This window comes from Bidens hawaiensis, unplaced genomic scaffold (genome assembly GCF_021521415.1).
Source record: "Bidens hawaiensis isolate Kalapana, Puna unplaced genomic scaffold, B.hawaiensis_p1.1 tig00011184_1, whole genome shotgun sequence".
NCBI classification, from domain to species: Eukaryota; Viridiplantae; Streptophyta; class Magnoliopsida; order Asterales; family Asteraceae; genus Bidens; species Bidens hawaiensis.
The window spans coordinates 47,052-59,051 of record NW_027491867.1 but is presented as its reverse complement, the minus strand read 5'-3'; the positions used below and the strand labels follow the sequence as shown (position 1 = coordinate 59,051).

Genomic DNA, 12,000 nt, shown 5'->3' with positions numbered 1-12,000 from the left:
ATATGATTTCGGGTCGGTGGTCCGAAATCAGAAAATTTGTCGGCTTGTTTACTAATCTTTTCAACAGGAACGCCGATCGTATGAGACCAAGTGGCAGTGATGATTTGGCGGTTTACAATTTCACTGTCGAAGAGTGGAGGCAGGAGTGTTTGCGGAGGTATGGGACGGTGAAGACGTGGGACGATTTAAAGTTGTGGGAGAGGTTGAAAAGGTGTTCCAAGTGGGTTGAGCTTGTGGCGCCGGACCATGATGCGGAAGTAGGGCCGAAACGGACTAAAACTAGTTCGTCTGGAGCGTATAGCACTTCCGCCGGGTCGGATTGCCGCGTTGGATTCGACCTAAACATTGCGGGGGAGGAAACGTCTTCACCGCCGAGGAGGCGGCCATTGGGATGGGACGCCAAGGGGAAAAAACCGGCTGAGGGGGGAGCCGTAAACATCGTCGATCTTGTTGAATCCCTCAATAAATTCAACAAAACCATGGAGGTGGTCTTTAATGACAAAAAGGAAAAAAGTCGAATGAGAGATTTGGACTTCCTTACAAGAGACTTCAGTAACCTAAATCCGGTAGATCAAATGCTGATGGAAAAGCAAAAGGAACGTATCCGAAAGAGGTTGATCGAAGAAGACCAAGCCGAAGAATAAGAATAATGTTTTTTTAGTACTTTAATTTTTATTTTATTTTTAGATATTAATGTGTTTTTTTTAATGTGTGTTTTTTTTAATAATTTATGAGTTTTTTTAATAATACGTTTTTTGAATATATTTATAAAAAAATAAAAAAAAAATCCGCTGGAGCCCCTGCTGGAGCCCCTCCACACCAGGGCCAGGGGCTCTAGCGGGGGCTCCAACACCCACCTTATCCAGTTTCTCTCTCTGCCACACGTCACAATATTATTGGCTGGAGCCCCCACTCGCGCCCCCGTTAGAGCCCCCACAACCCTCAGCCTAATAAGTTGGTGGGGGGCTCACAAAGGATGTTATTGATTGTGACAGCTGTTAATGAAATGAGTAGGAGTCTCCTTTCCCAAACAGAGTTTTATGGTTAATGTCTTGAGAATGCTGGACAAACCATAATAATAAATTATAACCTCTTTTTCAACCCTTCATTTTTCTAAATATATTAAAATATAAGACCAAATACAATGTCCGTCTAATTCATGATTAAATAATTTGATATTAATCATCAATACTAAATTACTAATTAACTTAATTAAATGCATTATTCAAAGAACAAAACAACTAATATTAGATCATATTTTGTAAAAGAAAAAGGTTGTTAAATACTACAATATTAAAACCAATTCGATTATATGTCATCATTTAAATTTTAATCATAATTACAAAAAACATTGATCATGATTAATAATTTACAAAAGTGAGATTTGGAGAGATATATCAAGTAAAGTAACTTTGTTCTTTCAAATCTTTTAAGTATTCAAAGCAGTATTGCATGCTTTTCATTTCGTTATAGACCTTATAATAAGTAATAACACGCCACCGTTAAAACAACCTTGATGCGAAAGACAATCTCTTTGTGAACATACATAGAGTTATATTTTTAAACATTCATTCCATCATCATATTTTTAAACAAGCAAAATAAAGAGTTAACATTTTTGTTTAATAAAAAAGAGGCACTAGAAAAGTAAAAGGTGAGAGCATAATATATATGTAGACAACAATATGTTTTAGTAGAAAAATGAGATAATATAATGAAAACAGCAGACAAATGGGTCCCTAGCTATAACCACATACTCCTGCTCTGTTTCCTCTTAGGTGACCACTTTTCATCTTTTCTTCAACCCAACTTTTGAGTTGTTCAAAATCAAAACAATCCATTTTCATTTCATTTTATTTTCACCTGAAAAGAAAACAAAGCAAAAAACATCTCTACAACCCATTTCTGCATTCTTCTTCTTATTCTTCCCATGGACACACCTTTCAGGCTAGGTGGTGGTGGTGGTGGTGAAGATTATGGTGGTGAGGAGGAGTTGGAGTTGGGACTAGGTTTGGGTCTTGTATCTGGTGATCACAGGTTAACTTATTTATGATCATCTTTCACTTGTGTTTGTGTATGTTTCGGTTGGACACACACGGATATTAACAGGTTTGGGCCTGAGCTTAACATGTATCGAGTCGTGTCTTAACAAGTTAAACATAAAACACTTATTAATAACATGTTTATATTTTTATTTTTATAAATATTTTATTTATCTATGTTATATATACTAATAAAGACTTTTATGGATTTTTGTTTCAAAGATATTCAAGGATTATTATGTATTGTTGTATTATTTAAGACTTTTTTAAAACTTTTGGTAATTTTGTTTTAATACATATGTATTATTTATCGTGTCCCTAAAGAGGCCGTGTCTTGTTGACTTGTTGTTTCTAAAAAGGGGTTCGTGTTTGGAAATAATTGCACGATTAGTTATCGTGTCGAGTTTATCTTTAGCACCACATGTTGAAGGCTTTTATGAATTTTTGTTTCAAAGATACTAAGAATTATTATGTATTATTTAAGAGTTTTTTAAACTTTTGGCAATTTTGTTTTAATACATATGTATTATCTATCGTGTCCCTAAAGAGGTCGTGGGCCGTATCTTGTTGACTTGTTTCTAAACAGAGGTTCGTGTTTGGAAAGAATTACACGACTAGTTATCGTGTCGTGTTCATCTTTGGCACCACGGATAATCATGCTGTGTTTGACTTATTCCTAGTTTGGTTTCATTCATTTATAGTTGCATACCAAGAAAAAAAGATGATTCTTTAAAGTGTCTTTAAAAATTGGGAAAATATAGATCATTGAATCTTGGGATTTGCTTTTAATGTTTGATGATTCTTAGTCTGGTTTCATGCATTTAAGAGTTGTACTATATGCATTTATAGTTGCATACAAAGAAAAAGTTGGTTGCTTGAAGGGTTCTTTAAAATGGAAAAATATTGTTCATTTACCATATGCATTTATAGTTGCACACCAAGAAAAAAGATATTGATGAAAAGTTTCTTTAAAATTGAAAAAATATGGTTCATTTAAATTGAGATCTGCTTTGATGATTGTTAGTTTGGTTTCATGCATTTACGAGTTGTACTACAGGCATTTATAGTTACACACCAAGAAAAAGAGATGTTTGCTTGATGCCTTTAAGGTTTCTTTAAATTGTGAAAATATGTTCCATTTGATATTGGGATATGCTTTGATGATTCTTGGTTTGGTTTCATGCATTTAAGAGTTGTACTGTATGCATTTATAGTAGCACACCAAGAAAAAAAGATCCTTGCTTGAATGTTCCTTTAAATTGTAAAAATATGTTTCATTTAATCTTGGTAAATTCTTTGATGATACATAGTTTGGTTGCATGCATTTAAGAGTTGTACCGTCCGCATTTATTGTTGCACGCCAAAAACAAAAAAAGATTGCTTGAAAGTTTCTTTAAAATTGGAAAATACATGTTTAAGCTGTTTAATCTAACGGGTCATGTCTGGGTTGACCCGTTAACCCGTTCAATTAAATAGCTTGGCCGCTAATCGTTAAAACTAGAACGAACTAAAATATATTTTATAGGCTAATCTGTTTATGACCCGTTTACAACTTGATTAAATATCACAACCTATTTACAACATGTCAACCCGTTTGTGGCCCGTTTGGAACTTGATTTCAAATTACAGCCCGTTTACAACCCGTTAAATTAAACAGGTCGACCCGTTAATCCTAGAAAATTAGAATGAATAAAAAATATTTTAGAACGCTAATCTGTTTATGACCCGTTTACAACCTGTCAACTCGTTTGGCTCGTTTATATAAATGGGTTGCACGGGCCACCCTATTTATATATTTTTTCTTAGTGAAAAACTATGAAATGTGGATCTAAAATGAGCTTAAATCTTGATTACAGTCAGGTGGTGGGATGGCCACCTGTGAAGACCTATAGGATGAACAGTTTGCTTAACCAAGCAAAATTTTCCAAGAATGAAGGCGAAAGTGGGACCGGCACTTCAAAGAAGAAAAAACACGTTGACCACGAAAACAAGAACGATGAAGTTACAGCCAAAGAAACCGGGCATTCGGGATTTGTGAAAGTGAATATGGACGGGCTGCCGATTGGAAGAAAAGTCGATTTGAATGCACATGATTGCTATGAAACTTTAGCTCTAGCTCTTGAAACTATGTTCCTGAAAGCATGCCCGAGTTTCACATCCATCCGTAAGTACAGTTTTCATCCGGGCAAAATGGGCGGGCCAGGGGTCGGGTTTCGGGTCTTAACGGGCCGTGCATGGTTGACCAAAAATCCTTTTTCCAAAAAAAAACTAATAATTTTTTTGTAAAATTTTACACTTTCAAATATGCTTACAAAGTTATTTATACTTATGCATTGAATATCATAAACGGGTTGGGCCCGTTAGAAGTAAAGCATAACCGAACTGATGAACGGGTTGAAATATTATGTAGGTGGAGAAAAGCAGCAACGCTCTCGGCTTTTGGATGGATCTTCTGAGTTTGTGCTAACCTATGAAGATAAAGAAGGAGATTGGATGCTCGTAGGTGATGTTCCGTGGAGGTATTATATTATATAGTCAACCTTTAACACTACAAGAGACTCGGGTTTGACCAAATGAGTATCATTTGACCTGTATTACTCGGTTTTTTGTCAAGCCTACTTGATCTTTTTATGGTTTTATCAGGATGTTTTTGGGCACTGTGAAAAGACTAAGAATCATGAAAAACTCAGGATACTAATGGACTTGGTACGTCGTGCACATCTAAGTTACATTATCGCTAATTTTGCGAGTTTAATAATCGGTCAATTCGGTTTGGGTCAAAATTGTCATTTTTGGTGCTGGTCGGGTCGGGTTGACTTGTTCATAAGTAAACAAGTTAAAATAAATTATATTTGTTTCTATATGCAGCTCCAAGGTACCAGGAAAAGAATCAGAAGCCAAAAAGAAGCTTCAAGTGTTAAAAAGATGAAGAAAAATACTCTAAAAGACTAGAAAAGATTGAAGCTTTTGTTTTGGTTCGGGTTCACTATTTTTTTTTGCGGTCCATTCTATTCTTTTTCGGTTTTTCTGTTGACGTGAGATTATTATAGTTCCATACCTGACATGAAAGGTTTGATCAAGTTTCTTAAATATTTCGATTACAAATCGTGTTATACTTATGGGTTTGTTTCAGTTTTCATTGTGTATTCAAGTACTAAGAAGTGTACTTGTGAGACAAATGTTTTTTTTTTCGATCCAATATGTTCTCTGGATGCATGTTTCGACCTTGTTGTTTGCGTGTGTACGCCACGGGCTCATTTGTTTTATATTTAATCTTAATTGGTATAATCTAGACAACCCGGTGTTAAGGTGTCTCCTCTTTAACTTAATGTTCAAGGGTTTAACTTAATGTGCTGGTCGAGTTTAGGCATTCCTAAACCTATACCAATTATTAAAGGCCGTCTTAATCCCATTGGTATTTATCGGGTAATTACTCTTTGGGTTTCGGGGATACTAATCGGGTTTTGGGTTTCTTATCGAGTTTTGACAAATGGAGAATGAAAATTTGGAAATTGGGATAACGGAATGTGAAGTGGGCGGGACTGAGAGGGAACAAATCTTCATTTGGGATTTGAAAACTGGAAGGTCTCTTCACATCAAAATCATATTTTATATTTAAAATAATTATTATATATAATAACATAAAGTTGTGTTGGGTACATCGGATATATAATCGGGTAGATGGGTCATTAGATAATTGGGTATGTTACAAATTCCAAACCCATCGCAAACACACGAAAAATTTCTAAACTAATCTCAAACCCGTCCCAAATCCTAATGGATCGGTATTCCGGTTTTTCCATCGGGTTCAGGTTTCACGTCATCCCTAAGCTCAAGTCAGGTTTGTGAATTGTGTGTAGTTTGTTTCTTTTGTTTTGTTTGTTTAGTCCGACCCTATTGGGTTTGGGCCTGTTTAATGAATGTCGCCATCCAGAAAAAGACCCAGAAATAAAAACGTATGTCGATTGATAAGAGATAAATTCCACCACTCACAAATATCACTTTGTTAATGTTTTGGCGGAAAGGGTAGGCCCACATGGCCACACCATACTAATCAAGTTTAGTAAATAGTTTATAAACCCGATTGAGGCAAGTAAATACATTTCAAATAAACAAGCTGAGTGATACTTTTCACCCTAATTTAAACAAATAGTAACCAAAACAAAAAAAAATGATTTGCAATCGACACAAACAGGCGCATAGGCACCAACAATCCATGCACCCACCACCCCATACGAAAAAAAACAAACAATACACACCAATTACAAGCCGAAAGCTACCCCCGAAACTCACTATTTTTGGACCTACTTTTGATCCAGAGGTAACCCATCGCTTTAATCTCTTCAAAGAAGCTATGTAAATGAACCGCAATTCCATTATGAACTAACGTGTTTCTCTTCTTCCGAAGACCGAAGACACCACGTCATAATTTAATAAACCACATGAAAAGCTTTAGCTTTGTCTTTACAAACGATACGTATCTATATAACTCCACCAAATCCCAAACACTAGAGGCATAGATCGAGGGTATATCTTGCACCACTGAGAGATTGAACGCCACACCACACCACACCACACCACTTGAGCTAGCTACTTCACACGATATAAAAACATGATCAACCGATTCCTCCACTTTATCTCTACCACAAACCGGACAAACCAATGAGCGTACCGGGATGTTTCTCCTCGCCAAAGCGTCTAACTTTGGCAATCGATTAAACATGGCCCTCCAAGCAACAAACCCCACCTTCCTAGGAATCCAATTGTTTCATTCAAATACTAAATCGGGACTATCAAACGTTTTCTCAACCAATAACAATACATCATTATTCTTTGAGTTAGTAATTAATAAGTTAGGTTTGTATCAAAAGAGATTAGGAGATAGAAAAAACATATTTTTTAACTATACTAAATTAATAAAAATATATTTCACCTACAGTTTTATTAATAAAAAAAACTCTCAGTATCACATAAGCTATTGAGAAAAAAAAAAGTACGAATATTGATATCATTTGGGGTACGTAACAAACCGATTTTAGTTCAAAGCTATTAATGTATTTTTTGTGTCAAGTATTATCAATTTTTGGTACCATATTTGTAACGACATGAATATACACGACACTTGACATAAGCTTTATTCATTCTGAACCGCTTCACTATATATGTTGAATAATATATTTAAGGAGGTGTTGTGACAATTGGCAAATGAATGATATAAAGCATGCATAGACCTATAATGGATGAAGTATATACTAGCTTGTATGATATTATATATGCTTGTAAACTGTTAGGCTATGCGTAGTGGAGATTGAAAAGTATAAACCGTCTCTACAAACGTATTTTAAAAATGAATTTGGTTTCTCTAAAACTACAAAAGTTTTTCGTGCTTTGAAGATACAAGAATCGACCCTATGGGATACCAGATTCAAATACCTTTTGGAGATTGCCAATAACTCGAATTATGGTCTAACAAGAAAGATGACCTTCAAAACAAAAAAACCGTTAGAGATCGTCATAGACAAAGGGTTCTATCTCCGACCACCCTCCGACGCAAAAATCAGTGAATGACATTTAAGATTACGGTGAAAATGAAAGGATTTCATAATAGATTATCAATTATCTGAAAATGAGAGTGTTTGGGTATTTATACCCCGCAGGTATTGATACAGACCAATAGTACTGGTCGCATTAATAAACCACAAAATTGGATACGAGTGGCCCCTACCAAATCTATTTTGATATTAGCTGTTAGGTTTTATGGGTCTTTTTTAGGCGTTTGGTCATGTTATATTTGATTCTTCCTTCGGAGGTCACGCCTTGTATATTGCCATATAGGTAAGTTGTTTTTTTAGGATGCAATACATTATTTTTGTTACGTCTTATATTGGTCCGTCCTTCTTGGACATACCTCTTCATGCTTGATATTATTCAAACGAAATTATACAAGAATGGGGAATGTGGTTTATTCACCGCATCATATTGTTAATAACATAGCTTATAAGAATTTTAGGTTGAATGTAATGATCACATGGTGTGTTAAACTTGTATTGTGGTATATGCAATGAATACCATTACTGATCTGTAATTTATATTTGTTTTGTTACTTGTAAATATTATACTAGTCAAGTTGAAGATGCGATAGCATTCATAGCAAAGCTACCGTTAGCAATTATTTCGCCCGGTTGTAAGTTGTAACTCCATTTAACGTTACAACTTTGAAACTATTACAATTTAGTCCTTTAATATTTATTATTAACCATTTGGCTGCCCCCTACTTATTTCTAAAATTTCAAGTGCTTTTTTCCTATACCAGAAAAAGCTATTTAGTGGCACGCATCATAAAATGAAATTTTGCTTTTGTGACACTAGATTAAGTTTTTAATGAAACTTCGTGTATATCATAGCAGACATTTTAATAGTACTTTGCGTACGCCATCGAAAATTTCGGACACCTTTTTTTCTAATATTATATATAGGTGCAATCTCATATTCTCATTTTAACATCTTAAATGAAAAGGCTAGAGTGTTTCACGCTATATGTTTGGTGGCGGTTTGGTGTCTGTGGAAAAAGAGAAACTACTAGGTTCACCGTGGAAGCCCAATTCATGTCACAAGTTTGTTAGAGAATATTAAAGTGTTAAGTTTCCTTTGGGTGGGTAAAGAATAGATCACAGAGACTCGGGTATAGTTGGAAGGATTGGCGCCGGTTTCGGTTGTAGCGAGTTGCTGTTTTTGATAAGTTGTGGGGGTTATGTCTTTTTTTGCGTGGCACGGTGTTGGTTTTTTCTTTTTGTTGGTGGTCATTGTTTTTGTCGGTGTATTTGTGGGTCTAGCTTCTGGCTAGCGTTTATTTCTAATAAATTCATTTTGTTGGTTGTTAAAAAAACATCTTAAATGAGCTACTTAAAATATTGTGTTTGTATTAAATATATGTTTTTGTTGTTAAACTTGTTAATGATTTGAGTAGATTCGTGTGTTTAGTAAAGCAAACTATTCATGATCACTTTGTTCATTTTTTTACTTTATATGCAAGTGTTAAATGAACAATTGCTCAGTTGTATCTAGTAGTGTCTTGATGACTAATTGTGATCACTTCTTGCATCTTTACTTTGTTGGCAAAAAGCCCACGTTCGTGCCTCGTTCATGGTGCCACAACACACCATCTAAAAGACAAATGCACGATTGAAGAGCTCATTAATTGTCTATAATTTACGTGTTATATATGACCATGTTTATGTAGCCTGGTAGTGTAGGTAATGAAGTCAGCTTATGTATAGTGATATTCAATCCGAATGTATGTGAGATAATACTTTAGTCAAATGAATTCTAATAATCTATTTCATGTCTATTATATGCAATCGAACACTTACAACAACCAATTCAAACAAAAAAAAGTAAAAAAATAAAAATTTAAATTTAATTATTTATTTCGATCAGTATGAACTGTGGTAGACGCTTATCATATCACGAATACGTTCTTAACGTTTTAATAGGGGCTTCACACAAATCATATGTAACAATCTTATATATCTCTCACTATGCAAGGTTAGTAGTATACGCTTTTAATTTGTTTTTTTAACTTAACAAAACGTTTTCTATATACTATCATTTTATACTTTTAATTATATCACTCCTTAAGTAAACAGTAAACACCAGTGATAAAGATGAAAAGAAGTCTAAATAAAATAGTGGTGAATGTCAAAAGTTACCGTCAGTCACTATAACCTTTCTCCAAATAGTTTGTTGAAGGTCCACCTGGCATCGCCCTGCATGTCTATAACCAATTAAACCATAATTTACATAGAAATTACAGTGTATGCCACTAAACAATGAGTCTTATCCAACCTATACTGAATGGGCATTGACGTAATTCTACAGGCACGTGCATGTTTCCAAATTGAAAAATAATCCCGTCACACACACTGTTGTGACGCTATATAACCGTCAAACGTCTGTCCGTACAGTCACACGCATCATTCATTTCCATTACATTACATTACATTCCCTCCGTTTTTACTCTTTCCTAATTCATCGATTTGACGAACCGCAGTTTCACATGGATGAAGATCAAGTGGTTACCGGTGCATCAACTGTCAAAACATTAACAGATCAGAATGATGAAATTCAGCCTAGTATTAATCGTGATAATAATAATAATGGAGAAGGATCAGAGAACGCTGTTGCTGCTGCATTACCATTCGCACGGCTCGGAGCTGAAGTGTGTTCCGACGGCTGATCATGATTCGTCTAAGCAATTGCAGTCGCAATTTGCACCGGTATTGACCGACGGAGGACGTGGTAAGGAGAAAGTAGCATGTGATTCGATTCAGATAACCGGTGCAAAATCGATCGGATCCGATTGCGGTAGTTCATCGTCTACGAAAACTTCCAGTCAGGTATACCGATTGATTATACGTACCTCTTTACGCACATTAACTTTCATTGATGATTAGTTTCCATGATTGATTCTATTAAAATGTTGCTAGCTGAATCAATCATCTGTTGTTAAAACTAACTGCTGATTACAATTAGGTGTTAATTTCCATCATTACAAATGTTAATTCTGATTGAATGTTATTCTAGGGTTTAAACCTAACTATTGTGTTTTCATATTGATTACAAATTAGGAGCTGTTAATTTCCACATTATAAAGTGATAATTAAATTCACACAAGCATGTACTTAGCCATAATATTTCACTTGTCAAGTTCTTTTCCTATAATTAATTATCTGTTTATTGACCGTTAATAAAAATTGAAGGTTTTTAGATGATAATAATTTAAGAGTGCAATGACAGTTAACTGGTTACGAGGTCACACACATCGCCTAGACAAAACTAGGTAGCGCACATGATTCTCCTATTTAACATATCCCTAGGACCGGGTGTAGCGGGGCTTTGTCCACCTAAAAAGCCCAAAGCAGCCAAAAGCACTGCCCCTGTGACGTTTTGAGTTCTTTTTAGTGGGGAGCGCATTCAAAAAGTGTTGGAAGGGGGGACGGAGGGTAAAATGATTGATAGTTGCTTTATTTGTTTTTTTAATAAAAAAATAATAATAAAATAATGAATTAAAAGGATTCTATTAACTATACAAATTTGTTTTAAAACGTCGTAAGATAATGTAAAACACCTTTATCGCAATGACGTAAAACGTCCTTATTGAATATTAAAACATTTAAACGTATTAAAACATTTAGTTATACTATGCTGCAATATATATAAATATCTTTAAAGTAATCACATATACACAAGCATGCATATAGCATTAATTAATGTTTTGAATGGATCGATACATCTCTGGTAGTCTTTTGCCGTCCTATACATTAAAAATAAAAAATAAGCTTCTATTCTTAGGATATATTCCCTTTTTCATTTTAAAAATGTTTATACACGTATTTTCGATCGGGTGGTAGTCACTATGATTTGCACGAATCACTATCGAAATAAATTACCAAGAAGTTGTTTAAGCTTCATTAGATTTTCTCGAAAGTTCTTTTTTTATACTGTAACTAAGAAGTAAGTTATAAATATTGAAAACAAAATAATTAACGTTGAAAAGTATAGCAATGCTCATATAAAAAACAAATGGCTATTTATATTTCACTATTTAGCAAAAGGTAAAAAAAATCTTCAATGGAGTTTTAATCTACTTAATTCGTACGTGTCTAAAAGCTCCTTCATACATGTTTTGATTTGTCAATATCCTTGATGATCGTAATTGTTTTTCAGTTAATTTGTTAATTATTTGGCTATTAAACTTTTTCCGGCCACAATTGCATGAACATCATCAAAGCCTGTGAAATTAAAGCGCATGACCGGATCATCCCGTCTTCTTTGTGGCGGGCGATAGCCACTCACAAATATTAGGGCTCTTTTTCTATGTTATTATTACATCGTTTTAATGATGCATCGTCACTATCTCATAAAATTTGTAGATTATAATTTTTATGATATTGCTATTA

The 12,000-nt window shown here is 34.6% G+C and overlaps 1 pseudogene across 1 annotated transcript; it reads left to right on the top strand.

Moving 5' to 3' along the window:
* The first annotated feature begins 2,920 nt into the window (after window positions 1–2,920).
* Window positions 2,921–4,962, top strand: LOC143537340 (auxin-responsive protein IAA13-like; annotated as a pseudogene). Its single transcript, XR_013136038.1, has 4 exons — window positions 2,921–4,205; window positions 4,452–4,560; window positions 4,685–4,747; window positions 4,910–4,962. The product of XR_013136038.1 is annotated as an auxin-responsive protein IAA13-like (transcript).
* Window positions 4,963–12,000: the final 7,038 nt, after the last annotated feature.